This window comes from Ochotona curzoniae, unplaced genomic scaffold, assembly GCF_017591425.1.
Source record: "Ochotona curzoniae isolate NIBS_2020 unplaced genomic scaffold, NIBS_Ocur_1.0 contig_4501, whole genome shotgun sequence".
NCBI classification, from domain to species: Eukaryota; Metazoa; Chordata; class Mammalia; order Lagomorpha; family Ochotonidae; genus Ochotona; species Ochotona curzoniae.
Window position 1 is genome coordinate 7987789 of NW_024466307.1, and position 24386 is coordinate 8012174.

Here is a 24386-nt window from a genome sequence, read left to right on the forward strand (position 1 = left end):
AGTGGAGAAAAGGAAAGTTGGGTCATTTGTTAAACAGCTGGTTCTCTGAGCTTTTATCTTTAACAAAGCTCCCATGAGTAGTAGTGTAGACATGTTTTACAGCAGGTAAATAAAGACACAATGTTGAGAGTTCTCAAAGTGATGGAAAAGGAGAGTGACTTGGAAAAATCTGTTCAATGAAATAATAGCTGAAAACTTTCCCCATTTGGAAAAAGGAAGAACACTCAATAGCAGGAAGCCCAAGTGATCTCAAGGAATATTTTTAATTCTGTTAGGAAAGAGTAGAAACATACATAGCCAAATAAGCATGCAAGTTTATCATAAAATATAACCAGAATTTCTAACATCTTAGTTATTCATTTTTAGGAAATATATTGTATAAAAGATCTTCTTCTCGGTAATATTCCAGAAGTTGCAGCCAGGGAGGGAGTAGGGCCAAAACACTCCCTTTTTGTTTTACTGAATACTTAAAACAAGATGATTTTTTTTGCACTTTGATTAAACAAAATGCAATTAACCAATATGGACTGAATTTCCCAAGATGATTTCTTTTGCATTTATGTCAACAGAATTAGGTAGTGCCTAAGTATGAATAAATAATGTATTATTTATAACGATTCCATAGCAGGTGCTCAAGATATGATTTCCATTAGATGAAAGAAAGATAAATGATATTCTTTTAAAAATGCATTAACATGAAGGTGACGCTAACTAGTAATAGCATAGGTATTATGTTAATAAAGCTTATGGATAAGTAGCAATAGATACTTGATTTATAATTTTTTAAATATCCATGAAATAAGTTTTTGGAAAAATAGCTGGGCTCATAATTACTTTTTGTTCTTGTACTATAAAATCTGTTGTATCAAAGTAGCCATATTTTATTTCTCAAAATGGCCTTAAAATTTATTGATGCTGATTGCATTTGCCGTTGCTCCTTCCTCTGCTTGCTCTCTTAACCTGTCATGACCTGCAAAAAGCATCAAGATAAGGAGCCCAGGAAAGAGAAGATTGGCACCATTTTCTGTTGGGATTCGTTTTCACATAAGGAACTATAAGTAAGTTGTTTTCTGTCTCAGAGTTTGTTACAAAGATGCATTCATTGTATAAAATTGTTGCTTCAGGATTTTGAAACTTAGACAAAAAACGACTTTCAATTCTTGATTATAGCTTCTCAAAATACACAGTATAATTACTGTTGAAATCATGATTATATTCTAAGACCTTGTTTCACAGCCATTCAAACTTTCTCTTGCTTTTAACTTCTGAAATTTTAGTCACATTTTTCAGAATAAAGGTGAAATTTGTGGTAGAGATGAGAAACACAGGACATTATCAAGAATACAAAATATTTCCAGTATATTTATGTTTGAATTTTGAACATTATAAAACTGTGTCTTTTTAATTAAGAAGGCATTTTGGGGCCTGGTGTGGTAGCCTGGTGGCTAAAGTCCTTGCTTTGCATGCACCAGGATCCCTAATGGGCACTGGTTCTAATCCCGGTGGTCCTGCTTCCCATCCAGCTTCCTGCTTGTGGCCTGGGAAAACAGAAGACAACCCAAAGTTTTGGAACTCTGTACCTATGTGGGAGACCTGAAAGAGGTTCCTCTCTTCAGATCAGCTTAGCTCTGGTGGATGGAAGATCTTCCTCTCTATATCTCTTCCTCTCTGTATACCTGACTTTGCAATAAAAATAAATACATCTTTAAATAAAAAAGAAGACACTCTGGGGTTATTTAATCTCAATAGAGTTCTTACATTCCAATCCTTTTATTCCAGGTAAGTATATGTATGTTATATAGATTATTTCCTTCTTGTACATGGTCATACATTCTTTACTTGCTCTAGTTTGTTTCTGGGAAAATTAACTCTGTGAAGAGGAGCTTTTATTTCTGTTCTAGCACGTAACAGACCTTCAAAATGAGCTGAATGAATAAGTTGATAAACAAGTCAATCACTTCATATCAGATTTTACAAAAATTAGATGGTGCAAAATTTTCTGTTGATTTTCAAATAAGAACTACCAGGAACAGATAGGTCAAATAGATGTAAGAAAACTAACAACACGTGACATCACAAAGCCGCGCTGACAGCGTTTACGCAGCGCAGTCTTTGCTCAAGACGCAGTGGCGTGAAGACTTCTGTTTGTGAAGCTTAAAGTGATGCTGTACTTGGTACTCATGTCAATGGATGGTCGGGAACCGCTAGGGAACATATGAGGATTTGTCAAAAGATTTATCCTCCCTCTGCCTCACACCACCAACCCCAATATGTGCCGGCCCCCAAGTCCCCAAGCTCTCATCAATTTTCTTGGGGTGTTAATTTATTGCAGTTTTCTTTAACAAATTTGTTTCACTGTAATATCAAGTTTGTGCTAGTCCACGGTGTGAAGTATTGTGCCTCTTGCATTTTATCCGCATATAAGGCATCCAACATGTGTGGGAGACAGGATTGTTGTTTCTGTTTATTCATTTAAATTTTTCAAGATGTATTCATTTGAAAGGTAGAAGGAGAGCGAAAGAGAGAGAGAGAGAGATTCCTTCTGCTGGTTTGCTGGTCAGGTGCTCATAACAGCCAGTGTTGTATCAGGCTGAAGCCAGGAATTAGGAACTCAATTCCTGTCCCCTTATGGGTGACAGGGACACAGGTGCTTTCAACTGCTTCCTCCCAGGCTCACCATTAGCAAGAAGCTGAAGCAGAAGCTAGGGCAGGAATGGATCCCAAACGCTTCAATTCAATACATGGTGAAGTAGGCATTCCAAGTAATGGCTCAACCCTCTGTGTTACAACCCACCACCTGGAAGAGACATTGTAGCAGAAATGTTTGTCATTTCCTCTGAGAAGAAGCCAAGAAGAATTTTAGTTTATAAAATTTAGCCTAGAGCTCAGGAAAGAAGCCTGCATTGCACATACACATTTGAGAAACCTCAGTATCTACTGCAGTTGTTGAGCACCTGAAGCTTCTAAGTGTCAAACGGGCACCAAAGCAAGAACAAAGTCCCGAGAAATCTTCGGGGTGGGAGAAGGTGGTCAGCCATTAAGGAGAGACAAGCATCAGAGGATCTAGAAAAACAACAGAGAGGCAAGCAAGGAAGCAGAGGATGATACTGTTAGGTGGCAGCATACATGTTGACATTGACCATGTGCAGAGGAAGAGAAAGCTATTCAGTCCAAGAACCCCAGGGAGAGGCAAGTACAGAGTAAGTAAAGAAAACACAAAAAGTGAGCAGAACGTTGCGGCTCAAGCAGCAACTTGGAGACAAAAACAGCAGTGGAGAAAACACAAACCTTTTTCTAATAACTTTTTTTTCAAAGCTAAGGGTGGTGGACGGTGGTAACTAAAGGTAGTTTTGCCTTAACAATGAAGTGATTAGGTTGAGAGACAATTAGCATTGGTAGTAAAGAGATTTAGAGATGGTCCAGTTGAATGTGGTCTACACCTTCCGAGCTTTCTGAATCCTTGGGCGTCTGATGATTTCCACCTCTCTTCTTTTGGCAGGTGTGTTGAACACATCTGTAAGCATGACTTCTCATCTGCACCATTTCTCCAGGTTTCCACCTATTTTCATTGTAATTCACGTAAGTGTTTTTTTGATTTCCATTGAGGTTTCTCCTTTGAACCAAAGATTTTTATGAAACATATTTTAGGTTTTAAAACTATTTTTATTGTAATTTATTTGACACATAGAGTGAGACACATTTGCGAATGTACACACACGCACACACACACAGCAATCTTCAGGCTGTTCATTCATTCATGTGACTGCAATGGCGTTGGAAATAAGGAAATCCATCCTGGTCTCTCATGAGTACCAGCAATGCCAGGCACTTGGGTCACCTTCCCCTGCTTTTCCCAGGTGCATTAGCAGGAACCTGAATCATAATGGAGCTGTCAGGATAATTTTTAAATATTTGAAGATTTTACAGTGGATGACACAGCTTCCTCTAAACAATGGTAATGCTTTATAAATTTTGAGTCATGCTTTTTGGTTCCTCCCACAGTCAGTGTTGCTGTCCCTTTGATGTGTTGGGAAGCACATGTACTCAGAACTTGTCGATTCTAGGACAATTGACGCCTTTGGAAGCACATATATTCAAAAATCTTGTTAATTCCATGTCAATTCAGTCAAGTTATTCATCTTTTTGTGTTTGTTTGCTGATGTGAAATTTTGTCCTTTGTTTTTGGAAAAGTTCTTAATTTTATTTTCTTGGTAGTCCTTGGAAATTTTCCATCAGTTTTAGCTATTACCCCATTGTTTTTTGGCCTCTGTCATCTCTGTTTTGGATACTCAAGTTGTGACTGTCTTGGTCGATTGCCAATGCTTTGGGCAGCTGTTATATAACATTCCTTTGTACTTCTCTTGGTTTTATTGACTGGGGAAGTTGTTGCCTAAGGTGCTGCATCATCATTACTGGAAGTGCCATTTCTACTTGCACTTTAGAAGACTGTATATTGGTACCGGTATTAATTAGCATGTTGGGTTATTCTCTTCAGCAAAGTGAGTCTGTTTTCAGGAATTGAAAGATAGGCTGTGTGGATGCCAAGAGCAATCCTCAAGGTGCCCGGAAGCTTGTTTCACGCACAGAGTGCCTGAAATAAACCACATGACCTCAAGGTCAAAAGAATTATCTTAAATTTAGTATATTGATTTTAGAATTCTATTGATAACTTAAGAGAAAGCATGATATGTCTTTTGTGGTTTAAAATTCAGCAAAATAGAAAGACAATTTAAATGAAGTAAAACAAGGCAAGAAAGTTGAGGAGAAATGACTGAAGTATTAATGTGCTTATTTTGCATTATAAGTAGTTAATTAATATGAAAATTAATTTTAAACGTTTGATGTATATATCAAATGCATGTCCACACACACACAGAATGAGAGAGAGAGCGACTATCTATTGGTCCACCCCTCCAATGCCTGCAACAGGCAGCTGGGCCACACTACTGCACTGGGATCTCCCACATGGGTGGTAGCAACCCAAGCACGTGGGTCGTCTTCTTTGGCTCTCAGGCACATTAACAAAAAGCTGGACTGGAAGCAGAGTATCTGGCACATGAGATAACCCTCGGATATGGAATGTAGGTATCCCAGTGAGGGCTTAACCCACCTCACCAGTCCCCCGTGGCCTTACTTCCCTGTATCTCTCTCACTCTTCTGTTTCTTCATTTATTTACCCGTGTTTGAGAAAACAGGATTGCTAAGTTTTTAAAAGCACTATCTGATTCTCTGGCACATGTACACATCTGTTGATGATTACATTAGATTAATTAACATATTTCTCTGTTAGGACTGACTGAGCGTTTCTTTTTCTCTAACAATGATTTTTTTTTCTTGGTTGCCTTGGAATTCATCCTTTAGCCTTTTTTCTCTCTTGAAATCAAGGTGATTTTTTTAAGAACAAGCACCCCCTCTACAAAGTGTTCTTAACTGTTTGCTTCATACCTTCTCAGATTGTAGTCTGCCATGTGGTGCCTTGTTAGAAAAGTCTTACACCATATTACCATTATTTCGTGGAAGTGCTCCCTGCTTTACCAGGATTATAAATTCCTTGACAACAAAAGTTGTTAAGTGTTCTTAAAATCAAGCTTTTAGAGGCATTTTAAAGAATGCATTATTTTTTTTTCACTTGAAATGCAGATTCACAGAGAGAGGGAGAGAGTGAGATCTTCCACCTGCTAGTTCACTCCCCAACTGGTTGCAATGTCCAGATCTGAATTCATCCAAAGCCAGACCATACTCAGAGAGCTGGGTTGGAAGTAGAGATGCCAGGACCAAGACCACACCCGTGTGGCATGCTGGCACCACATATTGAGGACTAAGCAGAAGAGTCACCATACAAGTGCCTATTAGAAGCAACTTTTAGGGGATGTTTTTGTGCTCAGTGTCAGCAAGCATCTAAGGAAAGATGCTGCTCTGTGTAGGTGCTGTACCATTTGTTAAGCTTGTGAAGTCAAGGAGAGGTTCCCAGAATCTGGCAAAGATGATTGCTTGACAGTTACTATACACAGTAATTTAGAAGAGAGCAGCCATTGTGTTCTATCTGTGATGTGTGGCTACACAAATCCACCAAGATGCCAGGCCGTCCCACTCAGTCTCATAGTGACGATGCTGCCACACACTGACATCCCCTGGCCATCAGGAGCAAGGCTCAACCATAGTCATGCCTCCTCGGTCCTTGTCCCTTTCTGCTTCTAGGAGTTTTACGGTGTTTTCACACCATAAGGCAGTATATAGATCTTTTATGTTTTTTAAACATTAATTGGATTTTCTTTTGTTCATTCATTGTATTCAAAGAACAAAAAAATGATTACCTGTCCAAATGTGAAAGAATAAATTCATTTTGGGAATTAGTTATTTCTTCTCACTCTTTATTGGCTAATTAGAAAAATGCTTAGCCTTAGAATACACTATAATTTGAAAATCAATTTAATATATGAGAGTAACATGAAAGGTCTATGGAAAAATGGAATTTAAAGTGTGAGTTTAGGGGTATGCAATTGGCTTAGTGGTTTAAAAAGACCCCAGTTTTACTGGAATAAAACTCAACATCTCAGATATAGGACTGGGGTCTATGGTTTATTTCACATTTTACTGTCTGTCGTCACCCAGATCTTTATTCCAAGATCTTGACTACAATTGCCTGTTAATGCAGAACTTGCGGGCAGCAGGTGATGGCTAGGGTGGCTGGGACACCTGGGTTAAGGTCCAGTCAGGTCTAGCCCTGGCTGCCATGAACTTTTGAAGCATGAATGGATGTGGGTGCAAATGTATGTCTACCTTCAAATAAATAAGTACATCACCAACTATTTTAAAGCATGAGTTTATTTTGCTACCAAAAGGTTTTGAAACTCATGCATTGATTTTCATTTTTCATATATTGTGAAAGAATTATTTTGCATAATATTTTGGAGAAATAAGGACTAAAGTAAGCTCATACATTTAATTTTGTTGTTCGACACAGTTTTTAAATAAATGTTCTTCTATACTATTATTTTCCTACATTGCTTCCTTTTTTCTATGAGTTTCACTGACTTAGCTGTATTTCATATTATTTCTGATTTTTTATGTTGATTTCTCTTTGAGATAAATGCAAGATTAATATATTTCAGACATCATTCCTTTATCAAAATGCTGCATAAATTCCTCTTGGCTTCCAGATAGGTGTGAAAACCTTGTTAGAAAAAAAAAAAGTTCGAAGAAATTAAAAAACTAGTTTAAAGAAAAAAGTACTAAATGGATAGGCAAAATAACGTAGTTCACATCCATTTACATTTAAACTGCGATTTTCGTACTTTATTTCTTTCATGTTACAGCAATGTATTGGTTTATAAGCAAACATTTGAATGAAATTTAGCACCATGGTTTCTACACTGTACATGAATTTTTGTATTTTTGCAAGAATACTTATCACTTTTTTTTTGTTGTCAGTTACGAACTGCTCAGGTCTTTACTGAGTTCTGGTAAGAATCTGACCTTTCAGGATTCCTTGTTGCTGTTAGGGGGTGGACATGTTCTTTGCATTGCTATCTTGCACCATGGCCCTTGAACTCCACCAGGATTCTCTCTTGCCTTTCATTCTGCTCATTTGTTGGGTTTGATCACACTCTTTGTATTTAAGTACATCGTTTCCTTTCAGTGTCCTGCACACATGGGGTGTGATTTGCTGGGATGGATGCCATCTGGGTGCGATGTGTTGGGACTCTCCTGCCCCCAGTAGACATCCACTCCGTTTTTATAAAGTACACCCATTTGTTCCTGCCTTTCTGTTGAAGAAAACTCTCCCTTCTGGTGTTTTCTAATCGATGCACAATCTCTTCAGTTTGCAGAATTTTAACCCATCTCCCTCCTTTTTGTGTATTTAAATATTTTATAGTGAGTGCCTATCAAAATAAACTTGCAGTATTTTTCAATGTCATCCATATCTTGTGAACGTTTTAGCTCACAAGCAAGGTTAAAAAAAAGCCGAAACAATTTATTGTCTTCTGTCCGCGTCATGTACAGGAGGTTAGCATGCTGCTTTATCCCAGCCTGAAGTAACAGACTTGATATAGCATGATGCTTGGTTCATTTTAAACAGATATTCTACTTAATACCAAGGTTGAGAAACTCCTGCCAAGTCTAATAGGCATACATGCTTTCAGGTAAATAGAGCTCATAACGTTACAGCCCAGAACAGCAGGGGTTGAGTCAACTAAATTTTTTATTATAGTCATTTAGAAATTCATTTAAATATTGCTCATCATCATCCATTGATCTCGCCATCTTTCATAGGAGCTGGGAGGCAAGGGGATGTATAAATGCATTGAAATCTATCAGATGGCTTATGCAAAATTTCCTGGTACAATGTGATGATTCCATTTTATGGTTTGTTTTAAACTGTAGCAGTACTGAAGTAAATTTCATTTCCACACAGAATGATGTATCTTGGTTAGTTCTAGTTCCTTGAAGTTGATTGCTGTAATGAATTTCTCCCTTATTGATCTACAAGTTAATCCCTTCAAAGTCAATAAGTTTATGTACATAATAATACAAATACACATTTCTGTTGTTTCTGGCTCAGTGCATTCTTGCAGAAAGAAACGTTTTTTCCTGCTTAATGGATGAAAATCATTGCTTAGAACTGGGAGCATGGTAAATGTTCATTTGCATTGAGCGAACCAAGTTAGGAATGTTAAGCTTCAGCTTAATCTAGCCGTATTTATGTTCTGTGATACAAACATGAATTCTGGAGCAAATCGCATCTTACATTGCTCAAAAAATATTATATCTTCTATCATTTTTCACATGAAGGATTATGAAAATTTCTACTGCACTTTATGCCTCTGTGAGAATTTGGTTTGTGTAGCTTGATACAGATTTGTTGTTCACCCAGAAATTTTGCCCTCCTAAACCCTATTGCCTGTCATAAACATCAATGATTTTAAAGAAGCACCTATCAAAGAAAATTTAGGACTACTTGCTGGCACTTCTATATTGCTTTCATTAGAAATAGTATTACATACACAATATGAAACAGGATTTTGTTTTGGTTTCAGTAAAGAGCTGAACTCTAATCTCTTCACAACCGTGTTGAGACCACTTTAATAATGAAAAGATGCCAAGTTAGAAAATTACAGATTCTGCTATGTTGATTTCATTGTGATATGAGGTATCTCAAAAAGCTAATTAAAAGATATGCTTATTTTGAAATCCAAAAGTATTTTTTCATAGTATGCATTTCCATGAACTTATGAAGACCCCATATATGCATGAATTTTAATTTTATTTGCAAAAAGGCAAGTATGTTTTTAAATTCTACCTTCCACAGGTATTTGAAGTAGCTTCATGTTTGCCACTCATGTTTGGTCCCTGCTTGTTGGAGACAGTAGACCATGAGAAGTTCAGTTTCATTTTAAGGCCTTTGTTATTTTTTGTGGAGTCTTTGTGACAAGAAGAGATGTTTATTCAATATTACAAGGGTCATTGCCTTGCATATTACATTTCTACTTATTCCAAGATATACTTGAGTTTTTGGAGGGATTCCTGGAGGAAAAATTGTGTTTTGTTATCCACTCGATATTCCGACACTCAGCCTGCTGTGTAAATGCTTAAGGGCACACAGTAAAAATTTGTTGAATTAACTTGTACAGTGGTTTCCTCCAGTGAGAAATATACAGAGTTAATTCGGTAGTTGAGATGCTGACCATGTGAAAAGGACCTGGTGTACTTCATGTTAGAATCAAACATGTGCTTGCTCAGAAGGTTTACGGAGAGCTTCCCTTTGGGCTGCAGGTGGGAGTCACCAAGGAGGAGGAACTAGAGTTGAGGCCTGAGTAGCTTGCGCCCTCCGTTAGCTCACTGGTGCCTAACTGCAAATTCGATGATTAGCCATTTCTGGGTTCCTACTGCCCATCGTAATGGCTCATGAACATTTGCCAAAGGACTGTTAGTTGAAGACAGTTGAAAGTGTTTTTTTTTATCAGTGTATAAAATATACACATTTATGAAATTGCATATCCAGGCAAGAAAGAGTTGTGGGACCATCTCAACCATATGAATCAGTCATGTCTTGAAGTGTAAGCCACATTATGAAATGCAAGTTATAATTATGGCTCTGTAAGATTCATACAAGTTAAATCATCTCTCTTGGGCTTAGATGATAATATCCCCCAAAAGATAAAAAATATAGCCATAACCCATTTTTTTTTGTGGCAGCTGAGGTGGTTGTATATATGGAAATGCCTAATTAACTGCCTTCTGTAGAAATTTCATTAAAATTTTTTAAAAGGCAAAATGAAAGTGAAATGACCTGTTGAATCTAGAAAGAACCCGACTCTAGTTTAAGGAATTAGATGGTGCTCAGAAATTGCTCTACAACTTTCATAGGAATTACTTAAATAATGTATTGTCTATGTCTTTTTAAAAGAAGGATTTACTTATTTATTTGAAAGTCTGAGTGAGTGAGAGGGAAAGCATGAGAGAAAGAGGGAGAAAGAGAGAGAAAGAGAGAGATTTTTCATTTACTGTTGCTACAATGGCCAACCAGGAGCTTCTTCCAAGTTTTCAATGTGTAGATGAGGTTCAAATGTTTGGACCTTCTGCTGATGCTTTCATCTGCCTTATGAATTCAACTTTCCTTGGTTAGAGATAAGTAGACACCCAAGGGTCTCTGAGCCAGCAGGAGCTCAGCAGTGGGGCCTGGGGCTCTGGATATCCCCACTGATGATGTAACATGTTGTCAATGATGGCAGTCTCCATCTCCAGCTTCTGGTACCTATTGTAACTCCTTGATTTCAATTGTGGAGTTCTTGTGGATTTTTATTGCAAGAGAGTCGAAACATGAGGTTAATACCATCTGGCAGTGGTATAAGTTACTCTGCAGAGAAATTAAGAAGCTGCACATTTTCCATTTGTTCCTGAAGGATTGCTACCCACTTGTCTTTACATTTCTCTGTGCTGTTGTCTTAGCTAGATTTCCATAACCTCTGCCATCTAATAGGGATTGTCCAGTGGAAGGCTCTGTGGAAAGTGGACAACCAGGGGAGAGATGGAATAAATACCAAGCCCATCTCTTACCTGCTGGCTAAAGATTGGCACTGACTGGGTCTCCACTGTTGTGCAAACCTCTTGTGTCTGTAACATATCTCTTTCTCCATGATGTTTCATCCTGGTAGATACTGACTCCCTGTTTTGTGGTTATTTGCATCTTTCACCCTTTGTTTTTGGTTCTCTGGCTGACCTAAATGTTTATAAATTGTCTGTTCATTAAATTTAACTTTGTAATTTAATTTTATATAGCAAATATTTGACTCAACCTACACCTTTGGTAATCAGAAATATTAATATTTACAAAATACTCCTTGCATAGCATTATATACTAATGTTACATATTCCCTCAGCAAAATTGTCATTATAATTGAGACAGGCTGAACTTTTCACTAAGTTTGCTGTTACACATGTATATAAACAGTTGAGTTTTGTGTATTCATACTACTCACCTAATAAAATAAAAAAAATACACTAGACAGAGGGAGAAAGTTCTTCCATCTACTGGTTCAGTTTCCAAGTGACTGCAATGGCTGGAGCTGAGTTGATCTAAAGCCAGGTGTCAGGAGCCTCTTCTAGGTCTCCCATGCGGGTGCAGGGTTCCATTGCTTTGGGTCATCTTCTATTGCTTTCCCAGGCCACAAGCAGAGAGCTGGGTGGAAAGTGAAGCAGCCAGGACATGAACCAGTGCCCATATGGGATCTTGGCACTCAGCAAGGTGAGGATTTAGCCACTGAGCCATTGTGCCAGGCCCTCGGAGGAGCATATTTATAAATGCTAAATCAATAATTGCAGAAATGCCAGAAGTCAAATTTAATTACACACTGGAAGGAGAGGTGCCCAATTTGGCATGAACAAACATTTGTCCCCAGCAGAAAGGTAGAACTCTGCAGGGATATGAAGCAGATTTGACTCCGTGAACGGCCAGTCTCACAGTCCTTCAAATTTGGGGCTTTGTATTAAATTTTGCTTAAATGACTTTGTACATATTTGTTCTAGAAAAAAATAGTAAAACATACACTATTTGTATGTTAAAATACATACATTAGTGAATAAAAGATGGAATGAGGATGCATTTTGATATTTCAGTATGATGACAAAAACATATGATGTGAATTTATACCATCTTTATGATGGAGCCATCATAAGTATGAGCAGAATTTATGGGAAAATGGGATAGATAGAAATAATAAATGACTGATTTGAACCAAGCATTATCCTTTTCTTTGAGGGAACATATTCCAATGATTTTGTTTGTTGTTTTCATTTCAACAGGATTATTCCTCTATGACATACAATTATTTGACAAAGAAATTCTCGTCTCAAGCAGAATGAACTAGCACCACATTTTTAATTCAATGATATTTAATATTCTATTTTTAAAGCACATATCGTATTATTAAAACTATAAGCACTTCTTTATCCAGTGTTGTCTTGGTCCATGCTGACAACAAAAGGATAAATTCAGAGCATACCGGGGTTCCTCTGGTAATACCACTAACATGACACATGTCATCCTATGATAAATTGGCTCTGTGTCTGTTCAATTTCAAATCTAAAGCTCTGGAGGCAGAAGTGTTAGGAAGCGGGCACCGTTCTGGCAAACAGAGGCCTCAGATGCGCAGAATTAGTGTGCATGGAGCAGATAACAGAGACAGAGCTCCACAGTGAAAGGAAGTTTGCACAGGTTGCTAGACTTCCTGGGGCTTAGGTAGCATTGGCAGATGTTAGGTGGGAAAAAAACATCTGTAAGCATGATAATGAGCGTTTCCAGGATTTGAAGTGACAACTGTATCCAGCACAAATGCTGTCATGTTGCCCTATTTGCATACCAATTAAATTTTAAAATAAAGAAACAAATATTGGGTTACTGAATTTGTTTGACAAATAATCTGTAGGGCTTACTCCACACAACTGGGTCAGGCATGGTGGCTGTCTGACAGATGTTGCATCTATGAAAGATTTAAGCAAAAAATGCATCCACACTGCTACCACCCACAGTTTTCAGGGTAGGAATCTGAAATGGGTTAGAGATCCTCGGATACCCGAGGCAGCCGCCGTGGAATGCTTATTCTCTGTGTTTTGCTAATGTGTTTAATAGACAACTTTTGTATTTAGTTACAAGGTAGGAAGTTTTTATAAAATACACAGTTGTGCACAAATTTAACTTTGTGGTTCGCTCTATCTTAAATAAAAAGTGTTGGACTTGGCTTTTTGAAAAAGGAAGAATGCCGATCTTCAGAGCCGTCAGGACGCACGGGCGTGATTACATGCAAGACGGTGGTCAGCACTCTGCAATGAGTTTGAAGTGATGGAAGATAAATACCTTCATTCCATCTTTTATTCGCTAAAATATGTGCTTGAAGCATCCTACTCTGTCTCTCTCGCTCAGCTTCCTAGCTCAAATGTAAAGCAAGCATGTGTAGAGTCACTTCAAGCACAAATCCGATTTTGGCCAGTTCAGGCATACTTAATGATTTCTGAATTTTGAGATGTGAAATATGCATTTGTAATAGAACGTAATTTCCTCAGGAGAACTTTCATGTTTAACCTGCTGGAGATCTACTAAGTAAGGGGCTCCAATATAGATTCCCATTAAAAAAAAAAAAAAAGAAGGTTAGATATGTGCTAGGTGTCCAGTTCTGATACAAGCATGCATTTGGTGTAATCCAGTCTTAAGAACTTTATAGTCTTATCTGGAAAACAGACACACACAGATAAGTGCAATATAATTGATATGCACAGGGGGAAGGTAGCAAACTATACATCTTGCTTCTGGGAGTTTATGTGTGAAAATCATTCTGGGAATGTGGAGACCAATCCATCTTTGTTTTAGACCATGAGTTCCCCTCTCTCCATTCTGAAATGTGTGCAGATCAAGCACAAACACGGAGTTGTGGGTCCTTGATTAACTCTTCAGAGGCTCATCATATTGCCTTTTGCCTATTCTTCCATTTAGCTTCTTTTCAGTTGGGGGGTGGATTTTCCTGTTAAAAATTCCTCTCTTCCTGTAGTATTCCTGTCGTTTTAATTCCTTAATGCACTATAAATACTTCCTATCTGAAAGGTTCCTGAGGTGAGTTTTTATTTAAACTGAAGGTTGTCTTGTCTGAGCAAAAGTTAGATTTTCTTTTTTCTATTTTGAAAAATAAATACTTGAAATATTTTTCCCCAGTAACATATTTATACTATTTTCTTTCCTGACTTCAACACAAATTTAGCTAGTAGGGTATTTAAACCACGAGTTAGCTTTGCCAATATGTTGTCACCATTGAGTTTTCATTAATTCTATGAAATTTGATAAAACATTATCAAGGCTATGTTTCCCCGAGCCCTAGGAGGCCTTTTCTGCTCTCAAATCATTGCTTCTCCCGTGGCAGATGCATGCGCTTGGGCAGCCCGTTAGAGAGGAATAGTGGTATACTAGTAGACAGCATGGCATTCTAGACGCTTTGTCTGTTATGAGAGCTCAAGAACCACAAAGAGAGAGAGAGAGGTGAAAGGACTAGAGTGAAGCCAGGGGCATCTTCAGACATTCTGGTGGACCTTACTGCAGGGAAGAAAGGGTACTTGTGAAGACGTAAGAAATCATGGCGTGCAAAGATGGTCTGCGGAAGTGCACTGTATGCTATGCTCAGCAAAGAGAATGACTTCATCTTATACAGATGCATGAGCCCCCCCCCTCAGAAATCAAACAGTGCAAGCTATAGTTTCATATGCACTTTAGAAAGAGTACTGTCAGTAATTAATGTGTCTAAAATTACTGGAACAAATTATCTATGAAATGATAAAGTGAAGGTTATTTAAAAAAAAAAGACACTTAAGGCTTCTATGCTTCTCAAACCAAGCGTTATTGTCAAATAGCACAATTAGGTTTGAGCTGCATTTGTTTTCCCCCAGGTAAATTAGATTGGAAGTTCACAGAAGCTTTTATACTCGCTTGCCTCCTTGTTTCCATCTGGCCTCCTCTATCACTGGGTCCCAGTGGAGATTCCTACAGTCCTATGACTGTAGACTTGTGGCTGGCTGATCGGTAGGCTCTGGCTGTGGAAAGGTCCCAGAAGGTAGATGCTTTCTCTGCTTCTTTGTATGACTGACATAGCTACTGCAGGAACACCATGGATGGAGGCCCAGGCTCTTTCGACAAGGCAGACTCCTGTGAGGTGCGACAGGTCCATAGATTACACATCACTGAGAAGAGGCAAGCGGATTGGCACTTCCAAGAATAGGGCAGAACGAGAAAGTAGACTAATAAGCTGCTGTCACACCTGTCGTAGGAGGCAATACCAGGGCAAAAAGGGCAGAAAGATGGTGAGAGAGCTTGGTGCATGTTGAAAAAAGGCTGTATTTACCAGAGCAAAAAAAAAAAAAAAACTACGTTATAAACACTTTTTTGATCATATTGTTCCTGTGCTGAACAAGGGGCACCCTGAATCTCATGATTCTCACGGAGTAGTAGCAGAGTTCCAGAATTAAGGATGTACCAGCTGTGAGTTTGCGTTTCTTACTTTATCATCTGGAAACGGAGAAGATTAAGTAGACAGATAACCTGAGATGGACCTAGCTAATTTGGAAAATTTGGGGGCATTTCTGGATGCTGGGGTTTAACATTCTATTTTAGATATCTTGTGGAGGTTCATAACAAAGAATCTGCCTGTGGATATCTACTGAATCATAGAGCTTAGACTGGGAACTTCAGCAAAAGTTACTGAGAACTGAAGCTCAAAGCAAGGGACGAAGTCACTCACTCAGTTCCTAACCTTAATGAAACGTGGGAACTGTGGATAGTCCATTGAAATTCCATGCATAGTCATCACAATAGGATTGGGTTGGATTTTAGTGAGAGTACACTAACAGAGGATCATCGCAGCCTAGGATGGTTACTGAGGTGTTTCTGTAGCAGATAGAGCAGTTGCCAGTGTGGGAGGCAAGCTGAAGCCCGCGCTGTGAGAGGCAGAGAGATGCTGTACGCAGTAGAGTATATGGCAGTGGAGTGGGGCAAGGGAGAGCTCCAAGGTGTTTGTGGCTGGAGTGTGACCTGGGAGAGGTGAAACTGGAGAGATAAACTAGCTGTCAAGCTGGGGAAGTTTGCATGGAGGCTAAGGAAGGTATTTAAAGTCGAGGTACAAGAGAGACACTGAAGGATGTGAAGCATGGCCAGGTGTGGCAGCTTTTTCAAAGAAAGCATTGAGGGTAGTCACGATTTGGGGGGGCACACACAGCCTTGGGGAACAGTGTCAAGTCACAGGTCTTGAGCACAGGCCATGGAGTAATGATTCAGGGGAAATTTCAGGGTGATTTGAGAACACAACACTGACATGGACTAAGTCAAAATGGTTGAGAGGGAGGAGCACCAGCTCTAGCATGGGAGAAATTAAGTCCCTTAGAGACTTGTTGAATAAGAGAGAAAAAAAAAATAAAATCACTTTTTTTTAAACGTTGGATTTTGAGCAGAAATATAAACCCAAATCTGAGGTAAAGTAAGGTCAAAAAGGAGGAGGTCATACATGCATCTAGCACTGAGAGAATAAGTATCACAAAGGACAGCTGAATTTTAGATTCAGGTCCTGAGACCCAAGCCCCACTGCTGGCACAAACACTCACCTGGCTCCAAGACTGTGGCCAGCTGAGGGTCCAGTCCACCTGGCCTGCGTCCTGGCACGTGGGAGCCCACCTCCGAGCTAGTTGTCACCCTCTGGCTCTGAGTACCTGGCAGGCCGCTGCTCTCCTAATTTCTTAGATAAGTATGGTGTTCATGATTCCTTTTTAATCAGAAATAATTATTATTTTTTAAAGATGTATTTATTTGAAAAGCAGAGAGAGAGAGTGATGAAAGACCCCATTCTCGGGTTCATTCCCGAAGTGCCGGCAAAACCCAGGGAAAAGCCAAGATCAGGAAACAGGAACTCCCTTTGGGTCTCCCGTGTGCGTGGCAGGAACCAAGCATTTGGGACTTCACCAGATGATTTCTAGGCAGAGCTGGATGGGAGTCCTAACGTGGCCAGAACTTGAAGCAGGCGCTCCCAAATGAGATGCAGGTGTCTCAAGCTGTGACTCAGCCAGCTCGTCCCAAACGCCCGCCCTAGAATTGTTTTTAAAAATTAATATGCTTCAATTGAAAGGTAGAGCTAGAAAGCTCCCAAGTTTCTGCAGTTTATAGGGATCTGCCAGGTCAAAGCTGATAGCCAGGAACTCCATTCAGGTGAGCTTCCCTGAGCGTGGGAGGCAGGCATCCATGCACCTGTTATGTCCTATAGTCAATCAGGAGGCAGAACCAGGGATTAAATCCAGACATGCTTTGAGCATCATTGGGATCTTAGCAACTCAGATCTTTTGAGGTATGGCTGTAAAGTCACAAAAACTTAACAATAAACATTTGTATTGTGTTAAGAAATTTTTTTTTTGTGAGGAAATATGCCTTTTGTTGAAGTTATACTAAAGTCTCAGCATGCTTGCAAATGAGGTTTGGAAATAAGTGGTTTTAAAATAGAAAACTCACTGAAATGCTCAGAAAATGAAGCAGGCAGCCGTCAGCTCTGAGCAGCTCCGCCTTGGCAGCTCTGCTTCTCCAGGTCTCCTCTAAGAGGACTCATCAATTTCAGAAAACCTGTGGCCACTGAAGGACGAGCCCACTGTTCCAAGCTCTCCTGCGTCAGCTTGCTCTTGCCTAGCTGTCATACTCTAACCCAAGTCAATCTCTATCCAATTTTTGCTTCAATAAGTATTTCTGTGTTTTTCCATATGTATTACAATCTTTTAAATTGGTTATGGAATGCTATGGACAGGATTCATGAATAGAATAAAATGATGAGTCGATGCAACCTCTTTCAGCTTTTCAGGCAAAAGCGTGGGATTTGAGAATCAACATGGGATGAAATTCAAAGGCTTGTTTTACTTAGAGGTTATGTCTCATTCAGCCAGAGTGCTTCATATTTGACCTCTTGGATGAACTGCTGTTTCGTTCTGTAAGTTTACGGGGAGTGTAACCTTGTATTAGATGGACAGAGGGGATTATCCAGATTTATGGAAGGTATACGGAGTAATGAAATATTTAAAATGCAAATGGAGGAAATACTCTTCTCTGTTCTTCAATGTATTGAATGTGTTCAAGTCTACTTAGCACAAGGAAGCCAAGTAGGAAATTATGTGTTTAAGGATGGCAAACTACCCAGTCACCTGGAACACCATATCACTTACCTATGCAGGAGAGAAATTGAAAATGCCCTGGGTAAAGGCAAGCAGAACGGCGATGTGCCAGCTCGACCCATCTGGGAAAGAAATGGAGAAAATGTGGGGTTGTCAAATTTCATATCGAGTCAATAATGCTTCACAATATGCATATATATATGTATGCATATCTACACATATAGGCACAGAAAGAAATCATTCTAGCTGCTTGAAGAAGCAAAGGGGCAAGATGGAGTGCAAGGACAGTTCCATGTTCCAATAATGGCCTGCGGGTCTTTGCAGTGAAATTGAGCAGCTGAAAATTTAGGGTCAGCTTCATTAACTATGGCCAGCTAATCAGATTAGGCTTTTGGCAAAAACTATTGGAATTTTGAATGCATCGAGGCTCCCATTTTTCATGAGGAAGCTTACTTACTAAGGAGGATGAGAAGATGATGTTCTGTAAGGAAAACCAAGTAGCTAGTGTTGCTTGAGAGGGGATATGTTCTTTGAGGACAGCTCGTCCAGTCTGGGGGGTGGGGGTCTCAGCAGATAAGCCCAGTATTGGTGGAGTGTTGTGTCCATACCATTGCTGAACAACACCAGCGGCATGAGCAATCTCTGCTTGCCAACTTCTGTTTTAACTCTTAAACAATATCTTCCTGAATTCTGCTTTGTATCACCAAGCAAAATATGTCTTAGGCTCATTTTATTTTTGGAGTACATTTCTGGTCTAAATCTTGAACTCTTGTTTACCTAACTTAAAATTGTTCCCTGGCCAGATTTGTCATTTCTGCTGTAAATTGCCCTATTAACAAGCTTTCATGTTTCAAAAATAAGGCGAGATTTACTAATTACAAGTGAAGTTTTCATTGTATCCATGTAAAGTCATCTTCACTTGTATTTTGAAGCTCTATGTACTAAAAGTTATCAAATTAACACTTCGTTTTCTTTATGCATCATCAGTGAAACTGTCCCGCCATATCAGAAAAGCATTACACTTACATTAGTGTCCCAGGTAAAAAATAAGATGTACAATAAGTGCCTCGTGGATGGATTGGTAGCAACACATGAGCAAACTAGCTAGAATAAGTTCAACACTTTCATTTTTTTTATTAACTCAGTTTTCCTACCAAATAAGTGATCTAGTTTTCACCTTATACATTGGTTATTTAAATGAAAGATACATCATCTGGATAAGATAGCTATTCTTGTTGTTTGGCATGTGTCAATTTGTTACTGGTGTATGATGTACAATTCAGTGTACTTTCAACTTTGCTTTCATTTTTAGACATTCTTATAGTTCTCAAAAATTATTACAGTGAACATTCAATAGTATGTAATCTATTACATGCACTGATAAAGTTATATTGGAATATTATATGGCAATTAAATACTTTTGGATGTACAATTGTCAATGTATGAGATAATTTCAATGGATAAGAATTGCAAATGGATTCCTGGCCTATAGGTACTGCCATTCTCTCAGTAACTGGCAAACTTCCAAAGTTCCTGTCTCTGCCACTTATTGATCAATATTTCTAAAAAACCTTATTTAATCAGGTGTTTTTAGAATCACATTTTCAAAACAGATCAGTTTATTTATATATATATATGATATTGAATGACTAGTAAATTCACAGAAATACAATGCTTCTATACCCGAAGCAGAGTTTAAGATTTTTAACGTTCAGGTATGATTTTATATAGTTTTCTAACAAGATGGAGAGTGAAAGTTATAGAATTTATAATATAAAAGAAATGTCATTGATTTAAAAATTATTTTAAGGGAGTGCTGAATAGGAAATCTAAACTACTTAAAACTTCTTTAATAGCTTTCACAGAAGACATTTTAATTTTTATTTTACTGGATAACTGATCTTGATAATAATCCTCAGTCTTTGATCCACATATATAAACACACAAAAGCCATATTTGATCTAACCCTAGTTGACATTGATCTACAAAGATCTATAATTCAAGTCTGTCTTGGCAAAAAAAAAAAAAAAAAAGGCTGAGCTCCATTACAGGTGTGAGCTACACACTCTAAAATTGTTTGGAATGCCTCTTCAGTTCCAGCTCATCTCTTCCTCATCATATTTTTGTTGTGACTTCTTCATTTTGTTCTGTATGTATAGGTAGTGATACAAGTATTTGTTTACCTGTTTCAGTGAAGGCCAGTTGAAAACATTTTTATAAGTGAATATTTTTTTTTCATTTCATGCCAGATTATAGAGTAAAAAAGGCTACTTTATTTCCAGACACTAATTATGTTCATGAAAAAAAAATATTACACAGGATGAACTCTTAATTACCTGGGAATCAAAATCTTACAAATAGGATAGTGAGATATCTATATATATATTTATATCCATATTCTGCTATGATCATCCTTGCCTACAATGCATTTGATCAATACATATTGGTTACAAAGGAGCATTGCTGATGGAGTAGAACCAGCCTAATGAATAGAATCGGCAAGAAAACCTTTTACCCCTAAGTCTTCCTTTGGCATCATTCAAAGTCAACTAAATAACTGCTTTTCATCAATAATTTTGGGGATGCTGTTTGTTTACAAATTTTGATCAAGGCTGACTTGCTGATGAAATGCTTCCTGAGCACATTGCTCGGGATGAATTTTTAATACAGCACGAGGCCTCTGCTCAGCGTTGTTTACTCTTCAGAAATGTATATGCATGCTGTCACATGTCATGGGAAGCATGCAAAATGGTGTGTGAGATTTTCTAGAATTGTGGTTTTGGTATGAGACAAAGGAAACTCAAATATAAAAATTTACATTATCATACAAGTCCTAAATTAAGAAAACATTATTGAGGAATAGTCAGCATATTAAGGATATTGTCTCTTTCTCTTTGAAACTCACTGGTTCCAACTGATATCAGGAAAATTCCATAGAGAGATAAATAGATAAAAAGATGGGTGGACAGACAAGTATCTTCTTAAGTCTAATCTATTTCTTCATGTTTAAGAATGTTTGACAAAGACACAAATTGACCTTGTGTTTGCTTTTATTCCTATGGCTTAGAGATGCATGGTTAATTTATTTCTGCATACAAACAGAAAATTAGAAAATTTGTATTTTCTGCTCTTCTGAAAGCAGCACTGACTAAACTTTCTTTCAATGTTTGATCTCTACACCAACCCCAAATGAAAGTGAGGTTGGAGAACATTACTGCACGTGAGTCGGTCTGAGCCAGGCATTCATTGTTGCATCTTGTGTTGTATCCTTGGTTGAAGCTGTGCAAGATAAGAAGCATGACAGTGACATTCAGTGATGCCACATCAAGCCTGCTTCCCAAGCAGCACAGAAAATTCCCACAAAGATCATGGGGCTTCTAAGGAGATATATAAAATTTTGCCTGGCACACAGAATTGGTGTTTTTATAATCTGCAATTCATTTTTTTTAAGATTTTATTTTTATTATTTTTTTTATTGGAAAGGCGGATACACAGAGAGGAGAGACAGAGAGGAATATCTTCCGTCCAATGATTCGCTCCCCAAGTGAGCGCAACGGCCAATGCTATGCCGATCCAAAGCCAGGAGCCTCTTCTGGGTCTCCCATGCGGGTGCAGGGTCCCAAAGCCTTGGGCTGTCCTTGACTGCTTTCCCGGGCCACAGGCAGGGAGCTGGAAGGGAAGCGGGACCTCCGGGATAGAACTGGCGCCCGTATGGGCTCACCAGGCGTGCAAGGCGAGAACTTTAACCACTTGCGCCACCGCGCCGGGCCCTGCAATTCATTTTATTTAGGACGAATTTGTGGAAGAAGAATTAGACTGAATGAAAATAAACACTGGAGGTCATTGGTTGTTTAAAAATCGAGCACCTTGACTTTCTGAAGTCTCATTGTTCTAAAAAATTGCCACCAGAGACCAGATTGCTGACCAAGGAAGAAAAGCAGTTAGTAAGAGAATACCTTTTTTTTTTTGACACAATAAGCAAAATATACTTTGTGTTATAGTTGTGTGAAGAAGAGGCAGGGCATTCCTCTAAACCATTGGTTCTGGTTTGCCATATGTACACAGGGGCTTAATTTTCCAATGACCAATTAATTTTTTGCAATAACCATAAGTAGTAAAAACAGTAGTAAAAGTAATGTCTAATGGTCCTTCCCCTGACAAATAGCTCATAACAAGAACATACCTTTTCATAGTTTAGTTGTTAACATATGAGCTATTTAAGTACTTGGTCAATGAAAATGTGGCATACTATTTAGTCTGGAAGGTTTTGATTTTCAATTAGAAAAAATAGTATTCAAAAACTGCTCTTACCTGCTAAGTGTATCCTGGGATATTTGTGAAAATAAGTGCACTGTTATTTGAAGTAATAGAAGAAGCAATTCATGCTTAAACTTTCAAGATGCCATTAAAATATTTTTCTTCTTGTTACAGATTCTTGGTCTTGTATCCCCTGCTCCCTTGTTAATTTCTGCATCCCCTCTTGCTTTCTAACAGTCTACCAGTTCTGGAGAATTGATTTCTTTTAGTCAGCATGAAGTGAGATGCTTATTATAAAACAGTTGGAAGGAAAATTTTTCTAGAGGTTTTAGTTCTGAAGAAGAAGGACATATCCAATCAAGAGTCCTTAACAGTCTGGCAGCATAAGCTATGGATCCACAGCAACTCAGATCTTCAAAATTTGTTGTTACAAGGTCATTCTGAATTCTGAGATGATGGTGGCAGAACATCATGGCAAGCCTAGTGCCCTTGCAATGGAGGGGGTCCATTGTGACTGTATAGGTCAAGGTCCAGGAAGTGGGCTCTGCTTCTCCGAGCTGGGAACTGCTTAGTTTCTCTCTCCTTTTTAAATCTCGAGAAACCTTTGCTCCTGTTTGTGTCAAAGATGTTGGGCTGCTGTCTTTTCTCTTCCTTCAATAGTTTGATGATGTTTGGTTCCTGTGCTGACCCTAAACTGCCTAACAGGGCATCCCCTGATCAGTCATTGCAAGACATGTCTTGATTTCACACTACTGCGGTTTCCTGTTCTCTTTGCATTCCTACTGCTCTGGCCTGTGTGATCTCCTTCTGTGTGCTTCCTTCAGTGTTCTCATTGGCCTAGCGCTGGGAGGTGTTCTGTGGGTGCCTGGGATGCGTCAGGCAATATACCAAGACTGAAGAGCAGCACCTTGTCCACCAGGACTCCATGATCTTGGTATTTCTGTTTTCTTTCCCACTGCATTCCTAAGGTGGATTCTGAATTCCTCCCAATTACCTCATAGGTGAAGGCAGATACAGTCACTTTCTGTTGCTGAGAACATGAAGCCTGTGACTTCTCTGCTCTTTTTGTAGTTACAAGATCTGATGAGAACTCAGAAATCTCAAGTGCTTGGTAAGGAATTTTTTCCTATCAAGATGATATTTGTCACACTTGCAACTAATTATATCTAATTCTGTTATTTGTACGTTCATTGTCAAGTAGGCCTCCAGCCTCATTTGCTATTTTCTGTATGCATCTTGTCTTTGACAATCTTTCAGTTTTTAGCAATGTAATATTTTTGATGGAACATTTTTCAAGTGTTAGAGCTTGGTTCATTAAACTCATAATTTCAATAGCAGGCAAGATCACATGCTAAAAATCGATTGTTCTAATTTTTAGCTCAGTCAATAACTGTAATTTCCAAATGTGGCTGGGTAGTAGAAATAATCTGGCTTTGTAGCTCTTGGCCCTGAGCTGTTTTGCTAGCAGTGAATATCATTGTACTCTTGAAAATCTTGAGATAGTACAGTAGCCTAGTTACTTGCTTTTCTCACTGCTTCCAGTTTAAATCAATGACTAAATGAACAATTAGGACTTGGGTTATGCTGAGAGATGTGTTTTATTTGGCATGGACCCTAATGATGAGATAATGAAGAGCTTCATTCCTATCAAGGGGATATTCTAAAAGATGGTTTTGTTTCTTAATGCTGACCCTGTTTCAAAGAGGCTGGCTGCTCTAATCATGATGGTTAATGACCAATAAGTGGCCATTTGTCACATTTTCATTCTTTATGTGAGGCTTCCACCCAACCTCTACTCTGAAGAATTCAAACTATGACAAAATGCTTGAACAGGTAACGATGAAAGAGATGAGAAGAATTGTCAGGGCAGGGATCATGCCCAATGTGTTCTCTGTAGTAATCATGGTGAATAATGGCCATTTGGCTCTGAGGCAACTGAGCCTGATTTACTGGTC

At 38.6% G+C, this 24386-nt stretch overlaps 1 long non-coding RNA gene across 1 annotated transcript in view; it reads left to right on the forward strand.

The window, feature by feature from the left end:
• LOC121160243 overlaps window positions 1–23580 on the forward strand; it is a 39385-nt gene extending 15805 nt beyond the window's left edge. Inside the window, exons 4-6 of the long non-coding RNA XR_005884523.1 lie at window positions 981–1058; window positions 3500–3579; window positions 23433–23580. This is a non-coding gene — a long non-coding RNA (uncharacterized LOC121160243). The remainder of the gene's footprint in view (window positions 1–980; window positions 1059–3499; window positions 3580–23432) is intronic.
• Window positions 23581–24386: the final 806 nt, after the last annotated feature.